Source organism: Ovis aries, chromosome 3 (assembly GCF_016772045.2).
Source record: "Ovis aries strain OAR_USU_Benz2616 breed Rambouillet chromosome 3, ARS-UI_Ramb_v3.0, whole genome shotgun sequence".
Classification (NCBI taxonomy): domain Eukaryota; kingdom Metazoa; phylum Chordata; class Mammalia; order Artiodactyla; family Bovidae; genus Ovis; species Ovis aries.
In genome coordinates this window covers 71,861,383-71,871,993 of record NC_056056.1, presented here as the reverse complement: position 1 = coordinate 71,871,993, position 10,611 = coordinate 71,861,383, and the positions used below count along the sequence as shown (strand labels likewise).

The 10,611-nt window shown below is 38.7% G+C and overlaps 1 pseudogene; it reads right to left on the bottom strand.

Annotated features, from left to right (window-relative positions):
• Nucleotides 1-8,502: 8,502 nt before the first annotated feature.
• On the bottom strand, nt 8,503-10,277 carry LOC132659526 (tigger transposable element-derived protein 1-like; annotated as a pseudogene).
• Between the last annotated feature and the right edge of the window lie 334 nt (nt 10,278-10,611).

Genomic DNA, 10,611 nt, shown 5'->3' with positions numbered 1-10,611 from the left:
CTTGATGCCCTCCTTTTCCTATTTGGAACCAGTCTGGTGTTCCATGTCCAGTCCTAACTGTTGCTTCCTGACCTGCATATAGGTTTCTCAAGAGGCAGGTCAGGTGATCTGGTATTCCCATCTCTTTCAGAATTTTCCACAGTTTCTTGTGATCCACATAGTCAAAGGCTTTGGCATAGTCAATAAAGCAGAAATAGATGTTTTCCCTGGAACTCTCTTGCATTTTTTATGATCCAGCAGAAGTTGGCAATTTGATCTCTGGTTCCTTTGCCTTTTCTAAAACCAGCTTGAACATCTGGAAGTACATGGTTCATGCATTGTTGAAGCCTGGTTTGGAGAATTTTGAGCATTACTTTACTAGAGTGTGAGATGAGTGCAATTGTGTTGTAGTTTGAGTATTCTTTGGCATTGCCTTTCCGAGGGATTGGAATGAAAACTGATCATTTCCAGTCCTGTGGCCACTGCTGTGTTTTCCAAATTTGCTGGCATATTGAATGCAGCACTTTCACAGGATTTGATATAGTTCAACTGGGATTCCATCACCTCCACTAGCTTTGTTCATAGTGATGCTTTCTAAGGCCCACTTGACTTCACATTCCAGGATGTCTGGCTCTAGATGAGTGATCACACCATCATGATTATCTGGATCATGAAGATCTTCTTTGTACAGTTCTTCCGTGTATTCTTGCCACCTCTTCTTAATATCTTCTGTTTCTGTTAAGTCCATACCACTTCTGTCCTTTATTGAGTCCATCTTTGCATGAAATGTTCCCTTCGTATCTAATTTTCTTGAAGAGATCTCTTGTCTTTCCCATTCTGTTGTTTTCCTCTTTTTCTTTGCATTGATAACTGAGGAAGGCTTTCTTACCTCTCCTTACTATTCTTTGCAACTCTGCATTCAAATGGGTATATCTGTCCTTTTCTCCTTTGCTTTTTGCTTCTCTTCTTTTCACAGCTATTTGTAAGGCCTCCTCAGACAGCCATTTTGTTTTTTTCATTTCTTTTTCTTGGGAATGATCTTGACCTCTGTCTCCTGTAACATGTCACTAACCTCCATCCATAGTTCATCATGCACTGTGTCTTCAGATCTAGTCCCTTAAATCTATCTCTCACTTCCACTGTATAATTGTTACAGATTTGATTTAGGTCATACCTGAATGGTCTAGTGGTTTTCCCTACTTTCTTCAATTTAAGATTGAATTTGCAATAAGGAGTTCATGATCTGAGCCACAGTCAGTTCCCAGTCTTGTTTTTGCTGACTATATAGAGCTTCTCCATCTTTGTCTGCAAAGAATATAATCAATCTGATTTCAGTGTTGACCATCTGGTAATGTCCATGTGTAGAGTCTTCCCTTGTGTTGTTGGAAGAGGGTGTTCAGTGTGTTCTCTTGGCAAAGCTCTATTAGACTTTGCCTTGCTTCATTCTGTACTCCAAAGCCAAATTTGCCTGTTACTCCAGGTGTTTCTTGACTTCCTACTTTTGCATTCCAGTCCCCTATAATGAAAAGGACAGCTTTTTTTGGTGTTAGTTCTAAAAGGTCTGGTAAGTCTTCATTGAACCATTCAAATTCAGCTTCTTTAGCATTACTGGTTGGGGCATAAACTTGGATTACATGATATTGAATGGTTTCCCTTGGAAATGAACAGTAGGCAGTTATCAATAGGCAAAACAGTGCCTCATTAGGGACTATCCAGGTTCATGAAATAATTTTCCCATGAATTTGCATGTTGGAATTCGTAAGTGCTTTTTTGATAGAGATGTTGAGAGAAAAAAAGTAGTTGTTCAGTCTTGTCTGACTCCTTTCAACTCAGTGGATGGTAGCCTGCCAGGTTCTTCTGTCCATGGAATTTCCCAGGCAAGAATATTGGAATGTGTTTCCATTCCCTTCTTCAGGGGATCTTCCTGACCCAGGGACTGAACCCACGTCTTCTGCCTTGCAGGCCAATTCTTAACCATCTGAGCTACCACGGAGGCTATCTCCTCCAATTAAGAAGAGGATGATGATTAGATTTGTGCTTACAGAGGATAGTCTCAAGCATATTGGGTAAATTATGCTTAGGATCATCATGAAGTAATCAGTTTCTACTCCAGATGCCAGAACATGGCCTCCTATATTCCGTTAACTACTTTTAGTTTCATTATTATTTATATACTTTTGCCTCCCATAATAATAGTGTATTTATTGGTATTGTGGCAAAGTATGTTTCCCTGGGTTGGGAAGATACCCTGGAGACAGGAATGGCTACCCATGCCAGTATTCTGGGTGGGAGAATTCCATGGACTGTATAGTCAAAGGGGTCTCAAATAGTCGGACATGACTGACTTTCACTTTCATGTTTGATTGTAAATAGTTTTAGGCACATGAAAAGGCCCATAGTTAAGTCACAGCAGAAGCACAAGTTGTCTTTTTGAAAAGTATTGAAGTTGAAGGATGGTCCTTTTGAAATCTAAAGTAGAAAGCAAAAGGGCCACTGAATGATAAAACAAAGGATGATCTTAGATCTGAGAATTCAGTTCAGTTCAGTTCAGTCGCTCAGTCGCGTCCGACTCTTTGCAACCCCATGAATCGCAGCACACCAGGCCTCCCTGTCCATCACCAACTCCCGGAGGTCACTCAAACTCATGTCCATCGAGTCCGTGATGTCATCCAGCCATCTTATCCTCTGTCGTCCCCTTCTCTTCCTGCCCCCAATCCCTCCCTGCATCAGAGTTTTTTCCAATGAGTCAACTCTTCTCATGAGGTGGCCAAAGTACTGGAGTTTCAGCTTTAGCATCATTCCTTCCAAAGAAATCCCAGGGTTGATCTCCTTCAGAATGGACTGGTTGGATCTCCTTGCAGTCCAAGGGACTCTCAAGAGTCTTCTCCAACACCACACTTCAAAAGCATCATTTCTTCTGCGCTCAGCCTTCTTCACAGTCCAACTCTCACATCCATAAATGACCACAGGAAAAACCATAGCCTTAACTAGACAGACCTTCGTCGGCAATGTAATATCCCTGCTTTTGAATATGCTATCTAGGTTGGTCATAACTTTTCTTCCAAGGAGTAAGCATCTTTTAATTTCACGGGTGCAATCACCACCTGCAGTGATTTTGGAGCCCCCAAAAATGAAGTCTGACACTATTTCCACTGTTTCCCCATCTATTTCCCATGAAGTGATGGGACCAGATGCCGTGATCTTAGTATTCTGAATGTTGAGCTTTAAGCCAACTTTTTTACTCTCCTCTTTCACTTTCATCAAGAGGGTTTTTAGTTCCTCTTCACTTTCTGCCATAAGGGTGGTATCATCTGCATATCTGAGGTGATTGATATTTCTCCCGGCAATCTTGATTCCAGCTTGTGTTTCTTCCAATCCAGCATTTCTCATGATGTACTCTGCATAAAAGTTAAATAAGCAGGGTGACAATATACAGCCTTGACATACTCCTTTTCCTATTTGGAACCAGTCTGTTGTTCCATGTCCAGTCCTAACTGGTGCTTCCTGACCTGCATACAGATTTCTCAAGAGGCACGTTAGATGGTCTGGTATTCCCATCTCTTTCAGAATTTTCCACAGTTTCTTGTGATCCACATAGTCAAAGGCTTTGGCATAGTCAATAAAGCAGAAATAGATGTTTTTCTGGAAATCTCTTGCTTTTTTGATGATCCAGCAGATGTTGGCAATTTGATCTCTGGTTTCTCTGCCTTTTCTAAAACCAGCTTGAACATCAGGGAGTTCACAGTTCATGCATTGCTGAAGCCTGGCTTGGAGAATTTTGAGCATTACTTTACTAGCATGTGAGATGAGTCCAACTGTGTGTTAGTTTGAGCATTCTTTGGCATTGCCTTTCTTTGTGATTGGAATGAAAGCTGACCTTTTCCAGTCCTGTGACCACTGCTGAGTTTTCCAAATTTGCTGGCATATTGAGTGCAGTGCTTTCACAGCATCATCTTTCAGGATATGAAACAGCTCAACTGGAATTCTATCACCTCCACTAGCTTTGTTCATAGTGATGCTTTCTAAGGCCCACTTGACTTTACATTCCAAGATGTCCGGCTCTAGATTAGTGATCTCATCATCATGATTATCAGGGTCGTGAAGATCTTTTTTGTACAGTTCTTCTGTGTATTCTTGCCACCAGAAGTTTATAAAGTAAAAGGTTTATATGACCAACAATCAAATGTGGAGTTGTAAGTTATGCTATAAATTGAATAAAGCGCTGTCATAGATTTGTGGTCCATGCATGGATAGAAATATTCAAGAGAGGATAGGTCACAGGTCTGGTGAGACAGGAATAGGTAATACAGTATAAATCTCATTACTTAAAGTTACAATCCAACTTTATGTAAAGAGTTATAGGAATATCAAATGTGATGTGGAAGGGTATAGAGAAGGATTAAGTCAAGGAGAACAAGGAAAATAATGAAACTAAAAGTAGTTAATGGAATATAGGAGGCCATGTTCTGGCATCTGGAGTAGAAACTGATTACTTCATGATGTCATCTGCTTCTCTTAAAGCTACCTACTTCATGGCTCTGTGTGTTTTGGGGTTATTTAAAGAAAGCCTCAGTTTAAGGTTTCCATTTGGAATGGGTTTTCATTTAGAGCAGCATTTATACCTTTTCAGTTGAGAAACATGAATCCAGGTTTGTATGCCATGGAGTTTGATAGCACTATTGATGGTAAAGAGGTTGACATAAGGGTTCTTCCAACATGCTCAAAATTAATTTTCAAATGCTGTCAGCTCCAGAGAACTAAGCCCTAATTTCTAGGATGCAGAGGAGTTTGGCAGAAAGAACTGGAGGAAGAGCAGTCTTATTCTGTAAATAACCACTGTGGATATAGTTAATAAGTCCCTTGTAATTTTAGGATGTATGAATTGACCAGGATAGAATTTTCAGAAGTTCAGACAGCATAGGGATTTGCTATGGGTCATTCTTTTATTTTATATAGGTAAAGTTGTTATGACCCAGAAGGAGAGGCCTAGAGAGCAATCAGGGCTAATGACAAAATCTTAAGCAATAAGAAATTGAATTATTTCATCAATTTACAAGTTTTAATTTTAATAGTTCATTAAATCTATCATTTCAGACTACTGGCAATGATAGAAGCAGTGCCATTTGGGAAAAAGGGAAAAATCTTATTGGATTGCTCAGAAGACTACCAAAGAAATGAGTCCCTTGATTAGGTTAAAGAGCCAATGGAATTCCCCATGAAGGGAACACTTATCTTAACAAACATTTAGTAACAGTAATGGCTGTGGTCATTTTATAAGAGAAAACTTCCAGCCAGTGAGAGTATATAGATATGATAATAAGAATATACTAATTTTCATGAACCTTAGGGATCTGATAATAAAATTACTAATAAGGAAAAAGTCCTGATGGAAAAGTTTCTTTTCTTGTCCCCACCTTTGTAGCTTTACCAGAATTATATTTTTGAGGTAGAACATGAAGCCACCACTTGTTTCTAATGGGAATAAAGTTTTCCCATCTTGGATGCAGGAGTTGATTATTTCCTTCCTTGGTGAGTGATTTTATAAAGGTCAGAAATTAAATTTCCGATAAGGGACTAAGGAAAGACAAGGAGCTATTTGGGTGTTTCCAAGGTACAACCACTTAGAAAAAACATTCAACCTGTTTCCAATTGGCCTTTCAATGTTCAAAGGCTTTGAGTTGGGTGGTTTTAAGTACCTCAACTAGAGGATAAGGTGTCATCAGAGTAGATTTAGGATCTTATCTGATTATGGTGAGGATGTAACAACTTTATGACAGTTTAATGTACCCATCAAAGAATAAATTTGCCTCAGGGGTTTCATAGCCCTAAAGAACTTCTATTAATATCTAAATTATGGTTATTTTCTTTGGTAATAATAAAGCATCTAAGAAGTCACATAACTACTTTTCATTTTTCATTGGCATTCTAGCTGTTTTCTTAAATCCTCTGATTTCCATAACATACAAAATTAATGTACTACCCCCCAAATATATCTCCTGTCTCTATAGATGTTAAATTTCTTAACTTTGGCTAAAGATAAGAAGCTCTTGTGAGAGATACTGTCTGCGATTTTGAAAATTTGTAATGGAGTATCCTGCTTGAATGTTTCTGTCTAAGACATAGAGATATGGGCCATCAACAAATGGTGTAAGGTCTGGATTTTCAAGGAAGACTTCCAAAAGGCCAAGATGAAAGATGATGGAGGCTTGAGCATTCATAAAAGAATCGGGGAGTTATCTTTCAGTTGGGAGAGGGAAGTGGCAGGACTGAGACTTTAACATGAGTGGACAGTGATGTCGTGGGAGAAAGGAGAAGAATTTCATAACAGGTGAACTGAGAGGTCAAAAATTAATTTTCAATTTTTAGATGGAAAAGGGTCCAAACTACATAAGAGACATGAATGTTTGGGGTACAACCTAGCGCAAGGTCAGCTATGGTTTAAACTAATTGTGTAGTTTCCAATACTGCCAGCAATCAAGAAGGGAAAACTTGAGCTGTAGGATTCCAGGTAAGAAGAAAATATCCAGTTGACCTTTGATTTTCATTATATTTTTGAGAAAAGACCTCTATGGCATATTCTCCTCTTTTATGAATAAACTGGAAGAAAGGGAAAGAGCAGTCAGGAAGCCCTAAGTGGGTTGGATCAATAGGAAACCTTAGGGATTCAAATGATGTTAAAGTAGGCAAGTCCCATTTTAGAGGTTCAGACACAAGTTTTTATTTTAGTATTGTGATATAAAGGAGATGCTCTAGCAGAGAAGGTAAGAATACACATTCTACAATTGCCAGTCAGTTTCAGAGATCCTTAATGTTGTCTCTTGGCTCAGATAGGAGACTGTTAAGTATGATTTTTTTTTTGAGTTCTTTTTTAAAAATGTATTTATTTTTAATTGAAGGATAATCGCTTTACAGAATTTTGCTGTTTTCTGTCAAAAGTGGGGTCTTGATATGATCTTGGGATCAGATTTTTCCGTTGGAGGGAATATTATGACTTAAGTAGTGAACCTGGGGGCAACAGAGCTGAACTTTATCACTTGAGACCTTATGCCCTTTCTTAGAGAAGTCTTTTAATAAGTATTAAAGTTGTAGAGATTTGCTGAATGTCTTAGAACAAAGAAGGAGGTCACCTACATATTGAATAAAGGTTGGATTTATAAGGGAAGAACAACTCTTTTATATTTGCACTTAATGTTCAGGAAAAATGTGTGATGCCTTCTGTAAATCCCTGGCATTCAAGTGCATTGTTGATTTTCCCATGTGTAAGTAAACAGGTGTTGGTAATAAGAATGAAAGGGTATAGTGAAGAAAGTGATGTATAAGCCAACAGTGATAACATGAGTGACACTAAGGAACAGAATGCAAAGATGTACTACATCCTAAGGACTTTATCTCCAAGATATGGCCTAAGTCTGTTGTTCCAACAGCTCCAAGTGAGTCAGGAATGTGAATAAACATGTCTTGAATGTGGGGGTTTTTAATGGCTTCAGAGCTATACAAGGGGTGAGAAAGCTATAAAAGAGAGTTATCTTTCAGAGCTGTCAGAGATCAAAGACGAGTGGGAGAGGAATCCCATACTTTAAGAAAAGTACCTCAGGTGAACATGAAATATTAAAATTCTAATTAGAAAGCAAGTCTCTGCCTATTAGACAAGCTGGTGAAACTTAATAAAAAGCTATGTAAAGCAGCATGAGGCCCAAGGGATATAGAAAGGAGATAAGGTATAAGACAGATGGTGAATTATCTAAGTGCACCACAGAGATTGTGTACTCTGAGGCAAAATGGTGGAAAATTGTGAGTTGTCAAATGTGGCTCCATTGTCTACCAGAAAGGTAGCGGGTTCCCCTTTGACTGGAGTTATTATTTCTTCTAATTTACTTGAGTATTTGAGGGCAGACAAAAGCAGATCTCTCAGAGGAAAGTCACCAACACTCTGAATTTATTGTCTTTTTGTACCTCGGATATTCTTTTGGTATCCTTTCCCCTATAGATATAGTATCTCTACCAAACAAAGACGGCATCAGTGCAGCCTACAGTCACACTTAAGGACATTGTCTGCAAGATATGGCCTAAGTCTGTTGTTCTGTTAACCCCAAGTGAGTCAGGAATGTGAGTAAAATGTGTGGATTGTAAATGGCTTGGGAACTGTAAAAGGGATGAGAAGTTGAGAATGGGTCCTAAGGTGAATTTGAGAGTGGTCCTAAGGCATTAGAATAGCTTTTCTCAAGTTTCTTAAGATAGAGAGTCATGAGTTTGTGTTATGTACACTTAACTTTTTTAGCCTGTACAGGCATACCTCAGAGATATTGCAAATTTCATTTTAGACTATCACAATAAAGCAAATATCACAATCAAGTGAGTCAAACAAATTTGGTTTCCCAGTAGATGTAAAAGTTATTTTTATACTACACTGTCATCTCTTAAGTGTGCAATGGCATTATGCCTAAAAAAAAAAAAAAAAGCAATGTATATACCATAATTAAAAAACAATTTATTGCTTAAAAATGCTAGCAATCATTTGAACTTTCAGCAAGTCAATTCTTTTTTTTTTTTTGCTGGTAGATGGTCTTCCTTCAGTGTTGATGGCTGTGGACTGATCAAGAAGGTGGTTTTCAAAGGCTGGGGCAGTTGAGGCAATTTACTAAAATAAGACCACAATGAAATTTGGCTCATAGATTGGTTCTTTCACAGATGATTTCTCTATAGCATGCAATACTGTTTGATAGCATTTTTCCCATAATAGAACTTCTTTCAAAATTAAAGGCAATCCTCAAACTCTACCACTGCTTTATTAACTTAGTTTATGTAATATCTAAAGCTACATTGTCTTATTAACAATTTTCAAAGCATCTTCACCAGGAGTAGTTTCCATCTCAAGAAGCTGTTTTCTTTGCTCATACATAAGCATCAGCTCCTTATCAGTTAAAGTTTTATGATGAGTTAAGATTAGTTTTCTTGCTGTTTCTACCACATGTACAATTGCTTCCTCCACTGCAGTCTTAAACCCCTCAAAGTCATCCTTGAGGGTTGGAGTCTTCAAAACTCCTCTCAATATTGTTATTTCAGGTTCATCCCATGAGTCACTCATGTTCTTAATGATATCTCATCAGAGAACCCACTCAATGGAAGCTGCTGCTGCTAAGTCACTTCAGTAGTGTCTGACTCAATGTGACTCAATAGACGGCCCTATCCCTGTCCCTGGGATTCTTCAGGCAAGAACACTGGAGTGGGTTGCCATTTCCTTCTCCAATACATGAAAGTGAAAAGTGAAAGTGAAGCCTCTCAGTCATATCTGACTCTTCGCGAACCCATGGACTGCAGCCTACCAGGCTCCTCCGTCCATGGGACATTCCAGGCAAGAGTACTGGAATGTGGTGCTATCACGTTCTCTGTAGCTAGAGACTTAAAAAAATTCATTACTTAAATAATAAGACTTAATAGTGAAAATTACTCCTTGATCCATAGTCTGCAGAATGGATGTTGTGTTAGAAAGCATGAAAATAACATGAATCTCACTTACATCTCCTTCAGAGTTCTTGGGTGACCAGGTGCATTATCAATTATTGTTGCTGTTCAATCACTAAGTCATGTACTGTATGCGACCCCTTGGACTGCAGCACACCAAGCTTTCTTGCCCTTCACTAACTCTTGGAATTTTCTCAGATTCAAGTTCATTGATTTGGTGATGCTATCTAACCAATTCATCTTCTGCCACCGCCTCCTCCTTTGCCTTCAATATTTCCCACCATCAGGGTCTTTTCCAATGAGCTGATCTTTGCATCAGGTATCCAAAGTATTATCAATAAGCAATAATATTTTGAAAGAACTTTTTTTCTGGGCAGTAGGTCTCCAGAGTGGGCTTAAAGTATTTAACAAAATGACATAAACAGATGTGCTGTCATCCGATCTTTGTTATTCCACTTGATAGAGCACAGGAAGAGTAGATTTAGCCAAATTTTTAATATTGTAGGATTTTTTGAATGGTAAATGAGCTTCCACTTAAAGTCATCAGCTCCATTAGCTCCTAACCAGAGTCAGCTTTGAAACGTTAAAGATAGGCATTGACTTTTCCTCTCTAGCTATGAAAAGTCCTAGATGATATCTTCTTCCAATAGAAGGCTGTTTTATCTACATTGAAAATCTGCTCTTTAGGTAGACAGTGTAATTACTTTTCTTAGCTAGATCTTTTGGATAACTTACTGCAGCTTCTATATCAGCATTTGCTGCTTCACCTTTTGTATTTTTGTTATGGAGATGTCTTCTTCCCTTAACCTCATAAACCAATCTCTACCAGCTTCCATACCTCATTCAGCCTTGCTAAAGATTGTTCATACATGCACAGTCATGTCCAACTCTTTGCAACCCCATGGACTGTAGTCCACTAGGCTTTCCTGTTCATGGAATTTTTCAGGCGAGAAAAACGGACTGGGTTTCCATTTCCTACTCTAGGGGATCTTCCCGACCCAAGGATGGAACCTATGTTTCTTCCATCTCCTGCATTGGCAGGTGCATTTTTTTTTTGTTTTTTCACCACTGCTCTACCTGGGAAGTCTGAAGTCCGTTGTTGAAGATTAGGCTCTGATTTATAGAAATGTTGCAGCTGGTTTGTGGAGAAGGAAATGGCAACCCACTCCA